The following is a 15,422-nucleotide window of genomic DNA, read 5'->3' as shown; positions in this document are numbered from 1 at the left end:
AAATAAAAATATGACTCCCAAAATTAGGACAATGTTTGATTAAATCCATCCTATATTTCTTACCATTTGAATACTTTGTGAGGTAGACATTTTGTAAAAGAGTTTTGGTTGTTGGCCGAGAATCTTGTTGATTAGTGTCTATGTTACCATCCATTGGAGACCTTCATCATGCAGCATACTGCTATTGTATTCAGGTCATGTTGTAGACCATGTTGTTGATTCGTGGCTATGTTTCCATCCATCGAAGAACCTTCATCAAGCATACTAGCCTTTGTATCATATCCTCCACCTTGCAACAAGTCCATGAATTGATTGCTCTAGGCATTTGTTTTGTTTAGTTGTGGTTGTTCCAATGTTATTTCCATTAAGGTACTCTTCTTGAACCTGATTTTCCATAGAGTTTAAAGCAAAGATTGCTTCATCCTCTATTGCTCCTATCAATGGTGTACTTGGGACTTGGGATGTTTTTTCCTATGTTTCATTGGATGTATCCTCTGCAATACTTATTTAGTTGCATGGCATTTCAACAAAGTTTATGGCTGAGCTATCAAATGGCCATATCCATGTTGAGTGGAAGCCTGCCTTGATATTTACTTAAGGACAAGAGTATGGCTTTCGATACAATGGATGCTAGCTCTTTCTTGCTTCCATGAGAAGAAGTTGTTCGTTGTTGCCAAGCTGACCTTTCTTTGCAAAAGTTTACCTTAAGTGACTTAAATATTACAGAAACATCCAAGGGTTGCAACTTGTGTGAGATATGGGTTGGCAAAGTGATTGAAGGATTGGGGTGATCCATGCAAGAGAGTGAACGAGAGAAGGGGAGGGGATGGGAAGTAGACCCTGTGTTTGGTGGAGCTTGTGAGAGAATAATCTCTCACTCTCCTTATTGTCATTATAACCATAAGGGGCTTGAAAATCTAAAACCCTACAATCTTCCACTTGAAGGCCAACATGTCCGAAGTGGCTAAAGAATGTAGGGGCTACTATGTACAAATGTACAAAACATGAAGCATGACCCTAGATTCACCCTTCGCCCATCAGCTCTATGCAATGTGTGAGCTGCTCTGAGGCTAAGCTCTTTGTTAGAGCATCCGCTAGGGTTTCATCCGTGTGAACTTTAACTAACTCAATGTGTTCTCTAGCCAAAATATCTTGTACCACATGAGACCTGACCTCTATGTGTTTCGCTTGGAGTGAAACAAGGGGTTCTTTGCTAATGCAATCACACTCTGACAGTCGCAATGTAGCACTGAAGTCTAGTGTATACCAATTTTTCCCACTATACGAGATAATGTTGCAATGCTTGCATTAGCTTTCCTTTGCTCGACACTTTATCTGCTTGAAAAATTATTGCAATGCTTTCCCAAGCTCCAAAACTCCCCGATTTCTTGCTTAGGCTCTACCTGCTCTTGGTTTGCCTTTTTTGCCAACTTGACCTCTCTGCTCGACCTTCAGGCTTGTGTTCTCCTCAATCCCAAGCTTTGTATATAGCTCGTGACCTGTTGCAAAAGTTTTTTTAAGAAATTCCTTTGCTCGGGGTCACTACACACGCGGGTAGGGAGGCGGGAGATGCCAGGGCTCGGGAGTCGTACTCCTGGACTCTGATACCAATTGAAGGATTGGGGTGATCGTGCAAGAGGGTGAAGGAGGTAAGGGGAAGAGGATGGGAAGAAGACCATGTGTTTGGTGGAGCTTGTGACTCAGAATAATCTCTCACTCTTCTTATTGTCACTATATAAGGGAATAAGTGGGTGGGTGCCCGGCCACAATCTGGACCCATCCCGGCCACAATCTGGCTATGGGGCCTGAAAACTTGAAACCCAACAATGATGATGTCTATACCAGATGTATGCACCCTTGCCACAACCTCCAAGGAAACATGACTACCATGATCATCGAGAATTAGAAGGTGTCAACTTTGAAATCCCATATCTTCCATTATGTAGTTCATGAAATGCTCTATCCATGCTTGAAATAACTCCCCAGTCATCCACGCTTTCTTTTGCATTGCCATTGTTGCACAATCTTGGATGTAGTTTTCATTTATGCGACTTCCTTTGAGTATGTAGAAAGAAGGAATTGCATGGTTAGCCACATTGACACAACACAAAATTGTCATCCATTCTCTCAAGTCACATGTGAGTCCATACACTAACCTTGTCCCTTTCTTTGCAAGAATTGTCATATCTTTGTCTCTAGAGCCATGAAAGCCTATGTCATCAGCATTCCAAATGCTCAATGGTGGGTAATTTTTTTCTAAGTAGAGCTTTTCCAAATTCTCATAAAGAGTCTTAACAATCTTTGGTGGAGGATCGTGTAGTTCGTGATTGATCCAATCCTTCAGAAATGTGAAATACAAGTTGTGTGTGTTGCTTTTGAAATCCATCCCACCAAATCCTTTCGAGAATGCCATTAGTGAAGAGAGTCTCACTTGTTTGACAAATCATCAGCAACTTTGATCTTTACATCAACAACTGAAACTTCGTGTTTAGAATTGCACTTTTTGAATATCTATTTTAAAAGTGCCTCTTCTTCTTCCTTTGACAGCATGGTAGTAGGGCCTCTCTTCCTCCTGTGTGTTCGTCCTTCTTCCCAGTTGGCTATTGCAGATTTTCTCATTCCAAATTGCATTGAGCATTTGTGCAACAATGGACCTTGGCCGTGGGCATGAAGAGCTTTGGCCATGTCCTCCGTAGTTCGTGAAAGTACTAAGCGTTTTTTTGGTCGTATTGCTGGTGTTTGTTCATGGTGGTGGTTGTGTTTTTCATAAAGCTCTTGGAAAATGGAAATGGGTGGTGTGGGCTTGGGAAATGTAGCTCCGGTTTGAAGCTCCAGAGGAGGTTTTTTTGTTCTTGTGTGAAAGGTTTGCTTATTCTTGTGTCCATTGGCTAGTCGAGAAGAAGTTGGTATAACTGTACTTTTCTTAGTCCTTGCATACTTCCCTTTGTTGCTTCTACTTCCTCTTGTACCTCTTACCATTGCCTACATAATGCCAACTAGAACTAAGCAGAAAGATGAAATTATTTTATAGACCAAAAGTGAGTTGTTGGCATGGACTTACTTTGAGTGTTGAAGCTTAGTCTTGGATGTCTTCAAGGAGATGGGAGTATTGCTTCATGGAAAACTTCTTCTTTGGTGCAGATGGAGGATTACTTTGAGGGCTTGTAGGTCTCTTTTCAAGTATTGTCGTTGAAGAGGGGTGTGTGGACAAAGAGGGATCTTTGGGAGTAATAAAAGGATCTTGCTTCCTTGGTTTTGTGCATAAGAATACTCACTTTACATGCACGCAACCGCAACAACAAACATGCCCTCCATGTTTATGCACAAGAAGGGATCAAGTTGTGGATGTCTTTCTAGCAAGCATGCCTTACACTCACAAGGAGCCACCGTAGATATCGGACTTTGATTGCATTTCTCTTCTAAAAAATCATGAAAATGAAGAAAGGTTCTTAATGCAGGTTCTCAGTGTTTGCTTTTGTAAAGTACTCTCGCTTCACTGTTGAATGAAAGCATGTGTAAATGATGGGTAGTAGTGGCTATGAATTCACTGTGTTTATAATGAATGAGTATACGATCTGATACACATTCTTGATAATACACAATTGCTGATGAAGGACTTCATGTGTGATGTGCAGGGGTGTTGTGAGAGCAGGAAAGGAATAGTGCCAATCAACAGAAAAGAACATGCCAGTAGGAAGAGCGCTAGTTTTGAGCATATGTCTTTTCAATCATGGCAATCATGCCATGTTTTTGTAATAGTCACTCCTTTGGCTCGTGCATGTCTGTTTTCAAGTGATAAAATTACTCTAAAGTTTGTCTCTAAATTGGCCCTCTTTTTATTGCCCCCTTTACCCTAGTAATAATGTTTCTTTTATTCATGAGGCTACAATGGTATGGCATGGAAATAGAATTACCTCCAATTATCATATTGCTATTCAAATGATGATGATAATGAGTTGCCACCATTTCTTGCATGTTGTGCCATCTATTCATTATTTCCACCTTTTTCATCGTCGTTAAAATTCATAGAAAATTTGCACTATTTGAGAGAAATCTCTCAACATCCCTTGTTTGAAGGAAAGGTTGCTTCTATTTATGCTTGTGATAAAACCCTACAAATTATTGTGTAAAAGAATTCCTTTTAGAAGATAGAAATTGTTTCCACGCTATCTCAATAAGGATATGTAAGTGTGCACTTGTGGATCATCTGAATTCAATGGCATGTTCCCATGAAAGGTTAGCAGTGGATCTCAAGGTTTTGTGTTGTAATGGTATGCCCACACAAATTAAAGGGGTTTTTTTTTTGGGGGGGGGCGGGGGGATCTATGAGTTACCCCCTCCCTCCTCCACTAATAACTGCACCTCAAATGGGTGTAGCTAGAGTTTGGGCACCTACCTCCTCCCCCTCCCTCCTCCACTAAAACTGCACCTCAAAAGGTTGTAGCTAGACCCCCCCCCCCCCGCCCCCACTAGCTGCACCTCAAAAGGTTGTAGCTAGAGTTTGGGCATCTTACCCCCTTCCTCCTCGTGTGTGTGTGTGTGTGTGTGTGTGTGTGTGTGTGTGTGAGAGAGAGAGAGAGAGAGAGAGAGAGAGAGGAGATGTCCGATCAAGGGTCACTTCTTTCACTCTGACAAATTACCCCCTCCCATGTGGGGGTTACCTAAGTTGATCCCAAGAACTTTTTTTGTTTTATAAATTGATCCCAAGAAATTTATAGAGTTACTCTAACTGTTCAAACTGTAATGGAAATGGCCTATGAACTTTGAGACTAGCGGAATTAGGAGAATTAAAGAGAGCATTTTTGTGAAACTACTTTGAGAACATAGAGGGTGAACTTAATTGATGGTAGCAACATAATCATAGTAATTAATCAACTTGGCATGAACAATAATTTTGAGAACTTGAGAACAGTTGAGGACCGTATTTATATGGAACCAGCAGTCCCCCCTCCAATAGGCTTTTCTATTATAGGTACTCCCATCAAGAGAGACTTGGTACAATAAAATCTTTGTGTTCCTTGTGACATAGGTGATGCAATGAAGATGTAAAGTTTCATGCATCACGAGCATAACATAAACTTTGCGAAAAGAAATAACTATCCCAAGCCTCAGTCCCAAGTCCTCAAACACCTTCAAAGGTGGAGAGAGCTAGCGGAGAATGAGAGTAGGGAAGAGGAAGAAGAAACATTCATAGGAAAAAGAAATAGTTCATCACTCTACATAATAGCATAGTAATGAAGATGTAGAAGATGGCCAGCTTAAGTATTGAAGCATGGCTCTTGGTTGGATTTGCATTCCATAACCAAGAGTGTTGGTGTAGGCTCTCAACTTCTCAACAAGCTTGGAGAAGGAGATGGAGTTCTTGCACGTTGCACTTCACACAATGAGAATGTGTGTGTGTGTGTGTGTGTGTGTGTGTGAATGAGTACAAGAATGTCAAAAATCAGCCCTTCTCTTGCTTGGTTGACCTCTCTCTCTCTCTCTCTCTCTCTCTCTCTCTCTCTCTCTCTCTCTCTCTCTATCCCTATTGGCCCTTGCATGCTTGGCCAATCCCCTTAGGTGGTCATTTCAAGCAATAGGCGTAGCATTTGGACAAGTGTCATTCTTTCTCCTTTTTTGAGAGAGGCTTGATAATTTCTTAGATAATTAATTAATTAATCTAAATGCTCATTGGACCCCTTTTAAACATATCCAATAGGATTCAAGCACTTCATGAGAGTAACATGGGTAGGGGATTGACATGTGTCCTTGCTGCCTCTTGAGGCTCGGCTTACCTGTTCTCTCTCATCCCCTAGATTTGGGGCTCACCCCCTCCTTTGTAGGGATGCCTTTGACTTATGAGACACAAGGGTAGTGTTCCCACAAGCACTTCAAGCTCCTTAGTCAGCAAGCACGACAAGCACCTCAAGCACCTTAGTCATAAAGCACGACAAGCACCTCAAGCTTGGACCGGGTTCCACCTCAAGCACATCCCTAGCTTACCTAAGGTTAAATTACTTTTAACACTAACCATTGGAGGTCTTTAATGAAGCTAACCCTAAGGTCTTTAAGCTCCATTGGCTAGCCTTGATCTTTGATAGATCATCTCTCATTTGGACCCCTTTACCTTTGGCCCCGTGTTGAGATAGACCTATAAGCACATGTCTATACTCTAACCCTTGTCACCGTCTATTCTCCCACCTTAAATGATCAATTTAATATGATAAAATCATTTGGGTTGGTTAGATATTAGGTTTTATGACACTATCTCTCTCTTGAAATTTTAGTCATCCTCGACTATGAGGTAGAAGAGATAAAGCTTAGCCATTTAGTGCCAGAATTATCAAGAGCCAGCATTGCTAGTTCCCATGACCAATGTTCAGTATTAGAGTGTCTCGAGCATCAGAGTCTCGAGAGTTAGTGGTGCGGTCATTCTAACGCTAGCTGCACCAGTGTCCAGTGTCCATCACTAAAATTATCAGTGTCCAGTGTCCATCACCAAAATTATCAGAAGCCAGCATTTCCAGTTCTCGTGACCAGTGTTTCCAATGTTCAGTATTAGAGTTTCTCGAGCATCAGAGTCTTGAGAGTTAATGGTGCGGTCATTCCAGCGCGAGCTGCACTAGTGACCAATGTCAGCGCGAGCTGCACTAGTGTCCAGTATCCAACACCAGTATTATCGTCGGAGCCAGCATTTCCAATTCCCGTGATCAATGTTTCCAGTGTTCAGTATTAGAGTGTCTCGAGCATCAGAGTCTTGAGAGTCAGTGGTGCGGTCATTCCAGCGCCTGCTGGACCAATGTCTAGTGTCTAGCACCAGAGTTATCATGAGCCAGCATTTCCAGTTCTTGTGACCAATGTTTTCAATGTTCATTATTAGAGTGTTTAGTGTCCAGCACCAGAATTATTAGGAGCCAGCATTTCCAGTTCGTGTGACCAGTGTTTCTAGTGTTCAGTATTAGAGTGTCTCGAGCATCAGAGTCTCAAGAGTCAATGGTGAAGCGGTCATTCCAGCTCCAGCTGCACCAATGACCAGTGTCAGCGCTAGCCAGCTACACCAGTATCCAGTATCCACCACTAGTATTATCGAGAGCCAGCATTTCCAGTTCTCGTGAGATCAATGTTCTAGTGTTCAATATTAGAGTGTCTCAAGCATCAGAGTCTTGAGAGTCAATGGTGTGGTCAATCCAGTACAAACTGCACCAGTGTCCAGTATCCAGCACCAGTATTATTGGGAGCCAGACTTTCCAATTCCAGTGACCAGTGTCAGCGCCAGCTGGCAAAAGCTCTAGTGTCATCACCAGTATTATTAGAGCTAGCTGCACCAGTTTTAGTGTCGACGCCAGTATGACTAGAACCAATATTCAAGTATTGAGTCGTGGAGCTTAAGGCAAGCTAAGAATAGCATTTAAAGGGGCAAAAAATAGAAAAACGCAAGGATTATAAACGCCAAGAAGAAGCAAAGTAAAGATAAAGGGGAGAGGCTAAAAATAGAGGATCATACATGCCTTAAAAAGGGAGTTTTTTTGGCTAGTTTGGGAGATACAATTTTTTTTTTGGCAGAGATGAAGAAAATGTGTGTGCATGAGCAAGGAGTAGCCACGCTCTCTCTCTCTCGGACAAGCATGGAGATGAAGGAAGAGACCGCTTTCAGACTTGAATGTTGCAGAATCTAAGGGCAACTGAAGAAAATTTCCATCACCATCATCGGGTAGAGATTGATTATATATCCAAAAAAGTCTTGGTGCCATTAACGGCTCGCTTAATCTTGTGAAAGGGAGCTTAAACTCCTAGTTTTCAGTGGATCTGAAGGACGGTGCTGCTAATAGCCCGCCTTGGCTATCGATTAAGTTGTACTCAAGCATTATTCAATTAATTGATGATTACGGTGATTACTAGATCTTTCAGTAGCTGCTGTTTTCTTTCTTTTACACCTCCCACAGCCAAAGACCTGGCACCTTCCCCTTGCTCATGTTTCAAACACATATCCCTTGACATTCTTAGTGAACCAGACGCCTAGTTGAAGCCTACGTCTACACCGTAGCTGTAACATTTAATGGTCTAGTAACTTGTGTGTAGTGGAAAATAGCATGAACATAGTGAGCATTTTATTAGAATAGACTCATAATGAGAATAACAAGAGTGCTTGGGTGGAGAGAGCAACAAAAAGTATAACACCTAGTTAGATAGCATGAACAATACTTCAAAAGAGGGAGAAATTAAGCAATTGACAACAGTTGAAGACCGGATTTGCATGGAGCCGGCCCTCCCTCCAAAAGGCTTTGTATTATGGTTTCTCCCATCAAGAGAGACATTTTACAATACAACTCTTTGTGCTCCTTCAATACTACCTAGTGCAATGAAGATGGAAACTTCAAGCACTAAGCAATACACTTATCAAACACAACATCAATTTCCTCACGGTCTCAGACCCAAGACCACACACACCTTCGAAGATGGTGAGAGCTAGCGCGGTATGAGAGTAGATTGAGAGGAAGAAGGAGTAGTCTTACGAGAAAGATGTACATCTCCTCACATAATCACTCATATTAGCATAGCTTATCTTAGTAATTAGCATGGTAGAGGAGATGAGCATGCATTAAAGCTTGACTCTTGGTTGGATTTGCATCACAAGCTTGGGTAGGTGGTAATATTTCCATTAAACCTTGAGAAGGAGAGAGAGAGAGAGAGAGAGAGAGAGAGAGAGAGAGAGAGAGAGAGAGAGAGAGAGAGAGAGAGTCTTCTTGCTTCACACATAGATTGTGTGATATTTCCTTCTCAAGGTTTAATATTTCCATTAAACCTTGAGAAGGAGAGAGAGAGAGAGAGAGAGAGAGAGAGAGAGAGAGAGAGAGAGAGAGAGAGAGAGAGAGAGAGAGAGAGAGAGAGAGAGAGAGAGTCTTCTTTCTTCACACATAGATTGTGTGAGTGTGTAAGTCAATAATGCCTTTAAAAAATCAGCCCCCTCTCTCTCTTGGTCAACCCCTCTTGCTATTTGCTCATGCTCACATCCTATTGGACCTGCCCAGCCTCAGCCAATGGAAATTAAGCAGCATAATTGATAACCTTCTGACATGTGTCCCCTTTCCCCTTTTGTGAGAGCTTTAGGTAATCAATAAATGAAACTAAACTCTCATTGGACCCCTTTGTCTCTTGGCCAATAGGAATCAAGCAAGCCATTGGGCTGCTGAATGCTTATTGGACCCCTTAGGAGACTGTCCAATAGTCTTCTAGAGAGATTATTTCTTATTGGTTCTTTTATTAAGTGTTTTTAAATTGATTAAACTAGATTTACTCTAGCTTAATTCTCATCGGTCCACCTCCAAGGTCATCCAATAGGATTTGAGTACACCTTGAGGGCATCTGGGCTAGGGAGATGACATGTGTCCCTCATTCCCTTTGTGTAAAGGGATATTGTGTGTGTGTGTGTGAGAGAGAGAGAGAGACAGAGAGAGAGAGTTTCTCTCTCATCGCCTACAACTAGGGTTCGCCCCCTCCTATGTAAGGATGCATGAAGACTTTTGGGACACACACAAAGCATCCAATTTCCCTAATGTTTGACCTTTGGACACAACCTTTGAATTTTGGAATCGTAGAATTTTGGAAGTCTTAATGGGCTGAACCTTAGGGTCTTTTAAGCCCATTGTTGCACACTGCTCTTTTGTAGATGGCCCCCCCTTTGGACACCTATTTTCCCTCCTTTGGATCCCTAATGTGGCCGGTTTGCCAGTTTAACCAATATTCTAGCTTTTTCTCCCCTGGCACTTCCCCATATTAAATTATCAATTTAACATGAGAAAATCATTTAGGAGAATTAGATATTAGTTTATGACATTACCTCTCTCTTGAAATCATAGTTGTCCTCGACTATGGGGTAGAGAAGATAAAGCATATTCATTAGTCCTTTTCTAGCGGGTAGAGGATCCCTATGTTACCCTATGACATTGTTCCAGAAGGGATGACTAGTCCATTTGGCGCTTGCGAGCCTAAGCTGCTCGCAAGCATGTCTGCACATTAGTCCTATCAATCTTCCATAGTAGAGTGACAAGCTCTACTTGGTGTTTGGGAGACGTCGTCTCCGCAAACTTGATCTAAGCATGCATACTAATTCATTTTTGTGCACAATAAAGAAAAAGAGAGTCTTATAAGACAAAAACTTTGTTCATTTTTAACATTTGTAAATTTGCTTACTCTAGGGAAGCATTGTAAGCATTGACAAGGTTTAGGTTATCCTTTAATTGTATGCCTTGCATCCATCTAGCATCTTCAAAAGGATAATTCTTAAACTTAATAAGATATCATCGGATAGTCTTACCGCCTCTTAGTACCTTGTCTTCATGTCGGAGAATGGACTCGGGCTGCAACACCTCTTCTTGTTCCTTGATCTCCGGTGGGTCTTCAATAGTAGGTTCTTGAGATGGCTCTCCTTTGAAGGCTTTAATAGGCTCACATGAAAAGCATTGTGTATGAGCCAATGACTGGGCAACTTGAGTTGATAGGCCATCTCATTGATTGGCCTAAGAATCTGGAAGGGACCATAGTACCTTTTTGCTAACTTAGCATAGTACTTTTGGTGTCCCGTAGGATTCTTGCCCGTCGTGTGCCTTAATCAAGCCTTGGGAAATTTGAGTAAGACTCAATCATTTTCTTTAAAGGCTTGGGCTCTTCTGTGCTTGTCAGGAGCAGCCTTTTGCCTTTGCTCTGAGATAGAGATAGCATCCTATTTCTTTTGGAAAGATTCTTGTAGGTCTCGGCTATACTCGTCTGCAACGAAGATATTCCCGTGTACCTTAAGTAGCAGGGGACTTTTTGATCTTCCCTCAATTACCTCAAGAGGTGCTTTTCCCGTGGAAGTATGTACAGTTGTATTATAGGCATACTCCACTAAGGGTAAGTACTTCTCCCATTGGGATCTTTGATTTACTTCCGTTACATAGGCTTTTAGTAGATCGAGAATTGTTAGGTTAGCTATTTCACTTTGGCCATCCGTTCGCGGGTGATAGGCCGAAGAGAAATTTGATATTGTTCCTAAATTCTCAAAGAGACCTTCCGAAAATTATTGGTAATTCTAGGATCTCTATCCGACACTATGGACATTGGCAAGCCATGGTACTTGAAGATTTGTGAAATGAAGAGGGTTGCCATTTGATGGGCTTTGATAGTCTTTTTGACAGGTATAAAATGAGCTTGTTTACTGAACCTGCCTACTATCGTCCATATTCCCATATTACCATGGATAGACTTAGGCAATCCAAAGATAAAATCCATGGATATGCCCTCCCATGGTGAATTAGGGATAGGCAAAGGTTAAAGCAATCCAGGTTGCTTCCCTCTATCAAACTTTGTCTTTTGGCGTACCACACATTTAGAAACACACTCTTGTATGGTTTCTTTCATGGTAGGCCAATAGATATGTTTCAATCCCCTTTAGGGTAGACTGAATCCCTCTATGCCCTGCATAAGGAGGAGCATGAAATTCATACATTACTTTCTCACGGAGTGAGTAAGGCATAGTCTATTGCCATAGAGAAGATAACCATCTTGCAGAGTAAATGGTTCCTCTTTCTTCCCTAGTGCAAGGGCTGAAATCACATCTCTAAAATCGGAATCAATAGCATACTCATCTAACATAGAAGATAGATCATTATGAGTTGCTATGGAAACTGCATTCACTCTCGGTCATCTTGAGAGTGCATTGGCTACTTGATTATGCTTGCCAGCAATGTGAGCAATATCAAAATGAAATTGCGAAAGAAAATCACCTCATTTGTTTGTCGGAGAGTGCGTCATGAAGTACTTAAGACTTTGGTGATCCATTCGCAGAATGAAAGGAGTCCCCAATAAATAGTGCTTCCATGAGTCTAAGGCATGTAGAACTGCGAGGAGTTCCTTTCCATATATGCCTAGAGCTTGCTCAACAGGGTCGAGCCTTCGAATTTCATAGCCTATGGCGTGCCCTTCTTGGAGCAAAACAGCTCCAAGGCAATCACCACAAGCATCACATTGGACCTAAAATGGCTTTGAGAGATCCGGTAGTGTAAGCACAGGTTGAGAGATAAGCTTTTCTTTAATCTTTTTGAAAGCATTGTTCTCCTAGGCATACCATGTGTACCTAATGTTTTCTTTGTTGGGTCTTGTAATGGTCCTACTATTAGTGAGAACTTTTCTATGAAGCGTCTGTAGTAGGCACACATACCTATAAAGCTTCTTAGTTCATGAAGATTCCTTGGTTTAGGCCATCCTTTTATTACCTCTAAGTTTGATGGATCCATTTGGATGCCATCTTGAGAGATAATGTGACCTAAATACTGAATCTCTTGTAAGAAAAATTCAGTTTTCTTTCGATTAACATAAAGTTTATTCTCTCTTAGAACTTGAAATATTACCTGGAGGTGTTGCTTGTGTTCGTCTAGTGAATTAGAGTAGATGATGATATCCTAAAAAAATACTCCAGTAAAGGTTTGGTGAGGCCTGAGTAGCTTGTCCATCAAGCGGTTGAATGTGGCTGGTGCATTGGTCAAGCCAAAAGGCATGACAATGTATTTGTAAAGACCAAACGTAGTGCGAAATGTGGTCTTTACAATGTCTTGATCAACTATCCTTATTTGATGATAGTAGCCACTTTTTAGGTCAATCCTACTGAAGTAGGTGGACCCTTGTAGCTTATCAAATAGGTCTTCTACCCGTGGAATGGAAAACCTATTCTTGATAGTGATCTTATTTAGTGCTCTATAGTCGACACACATATGATATGTGCCGTCTTTCTTTTGCACTAGTAGCACAGGAGAACAACATGGAGATGAGCTAGGCCTAACCATGCACTTCTCAACTAACTCATGCACTTTCCGCATAATCTCCTCTTGTTGAGCTTGAGAAACTCTATATGGAGGTTTGTTAGGCGGTGAACTTCCTAGAAGAAGTTCAATTGCATGGTCATCACTGCCTCATCTAGGAGATAGCTCACAAGGGATGTCGTCAATAAAGACATCTTGAAACCCCTTGAGAAAATTGGATAGCTCTAATTCCTTTTGATTGTGTATATTTTCTTTTGCTAAAACATTAGGTTCATTTTGAGACTCTTTAACAAAAATCATGTACACAGAAATAGAGCTCTTTATTGACTTATTGAAAGCTTGTGTATGTACAATGGGTATGGTGTTACCCATTTCCTTAGCATCTATGTAAATATCATTTTCCCTGAACCTAAAGGAGATTCTCCTTTCAGTGAATTTAACATTGGAAGCCATGCGATCAAACCATGGTGCCCCTAGGATTACATCCTCATGCTTCAGAGGAGAGATAAAGAAGTCCTCTTTGTCCACATAGCTTTGGACATGGAGCCTCAATCTCCCAATTAAGGGAGTGGCTGAAGCTTCTTGCCCCTTGAAAGCACCATCTACGGGACATCTCCCATCTCGTAAGCTTGTATGCCTAGCTTGGTGGCCAACTCTGTGGATATGAAATTGTGAGTAGAACCAAGGTCAAAGAGAATAAAAGCATCATGTTCTCTTACCTTTCCCCAAACATGGCATAGAGGAGATCCTTTGTGGTGAGTTTCCTCCTCTTGGATTTTGACCAAGGTAGCTCTAGGAGGCTCATGGCGGGTGTTCTTTTGGCGACAACAAGCGCGGTACGCATGCCCTTGCTCGCACTTGAAATAGCAGTTATCCTTGCGATAATGCTCAAGCTCTTTAGAAGAGAGTTTATTTTTGCCTTTGTGAACTCTCTTCTCTTTAGCTTTTTTAGAGTTTCCCTTAGGAGACTTTTGGACATTGTCCTTCCCCTTAGGCTCATTGGAACCCTTATTTTCCGTGGGCTTAGAATTTCTTTTAGCCCCCGTTTGGAAATTGATTCGAGAAGCCACCATAGTATGGTGTATAACCACCAATATGGTGCGTGGCCTTTGGGAGTTGACATACTCCACCATTTCTTCAGTTAAGCCCGCACAAAATTGTTTCTTTTGCTCTCGTTCAACACCAAAATAGCACCAGCTCCTGTCAAGCTTCTTATAGCTCAATAGTGGTTAAGCCGTAGGCAAAAGCCCCGTAGGACTCCACTATTAAGACCGTAGCTCTCGACGATGATGCCCCGTTAACTGCACAAAGGAAGGGACACTGCAAGGCTGAAAAAACCCTATTCTAGTTACTCACATGCAATTAAAAATACCAACCATTTATAGCTAGCTTGAGGACCTCCCTTCTTGAGCAAGAAAAGAGAAACCTTGTGCTCTGATACCAATGTAATATTTAATGGTCTAGTAACTTGTGTGTAGCAGAAAATAGCATGAACATAGTGAGCATTTCATTAGAATAGATTCCTAATGAGAATAACAAGAGTGCTTGGGTGGAGAGAGCAACAAAAAGTATAACACCTAGTTAGATAGCATGAACAATACTTTCAAAGAGAGAGAAATTAAGAAATTGACAACAGTTGAGGACCGAATTTTCATGGAGCCGGTCCCCCCTCCAAAAGACTTTGTATTATGGTTTCTCCCATCAAGAGAGACATTTTACAATACAATTCTTTGTTTTCCTTTAATACTAGCTAGTGCAATGAAGACAGAAACTTCAAGCACTAAGAAATACACTTATTAAACACAACATCAATTCCCTCACGGTCTCAGACCCAAGACCTCACACACCTTCGAAGATGGGGAGAGCTAGTGGGGTATGAGAGTAGATTGAGAGGAAGAAGGAGTAGTCTTACGAGAAAGATGTACATCTCCTCACATAATCATTCATATTAGCATAGCTTAGCTTAGTAATTAGCATGGTAGCGAAGATGAGCATGCATTGAAGCTTGGATCTTGGTTGGATTTGCATCACAAAGACAAAAGTTGTTGGTGTAGGCCTCCCTTCTCACAAGCTTGGAGTAGGTGGTAAGCTTTCCATTAAAGCTTGAGAAGGAGAGAGAGAGAGAGAGTCTTCTTGCTTCACACATAGATTGTGTGAGTATGTAAGTCAATAATGCCTTTGAAAAATCAGTCCCCCTCTCTCTCTTTTGGTCGACCCCTCTTGCTATTTTCTCATGCTCACATCCTATTGGACCTCCCCATCCTCAGCCAATGAAAATTAAGCAGCATAAGTAATAGCCTTTTGACATGTGTCCCCCTTTTCCCTTTTGTGAGAGCTTTAGGTAATTAATAAATGCAACTAAACTCTCATTGGACCCCTTTTCCTCCTAGCCAATAGGAATTAGGCAAGCCATTGGGCTGCTGAATGCTCATTGGACCCCTTGGGATACTGTCCAATAGTCTTCTAGAGAGCTCAATTCTTATTGTTTCTTTTATTAAGTGTTTTTAAATTGATTAAACTAGATTTACTCTAGCTTAATTCTCATTGGTCCACCTCCAAGGTCATCCAATAGAATTTGAGTACACCTTGTGGGCATCCCACGGGATTCACTCTATATACAAAACGGGATGCCACCTGCAAGCGGACAAC

This window comes from Adiantum capillus-veneris, chromosome 5 (assembly GCF_014529385.1).
Source record: "Adiantum capillus-veneris isolate H3 chromosome 5, ASM1452938v2, whole genome shotgun sequence".
Lineage (NCBI taxonomy): Eukaryota > Viridiplantae > Streptophyta > Polypodiopsida > Polypodiales > Pteridaceae > Adiantum > Adiantum capillus-veneris.
The sequence above is the reverse complement of the archived record's forward strand: the minus strand, read 5'-3'. Positions refer to the sequence as shown.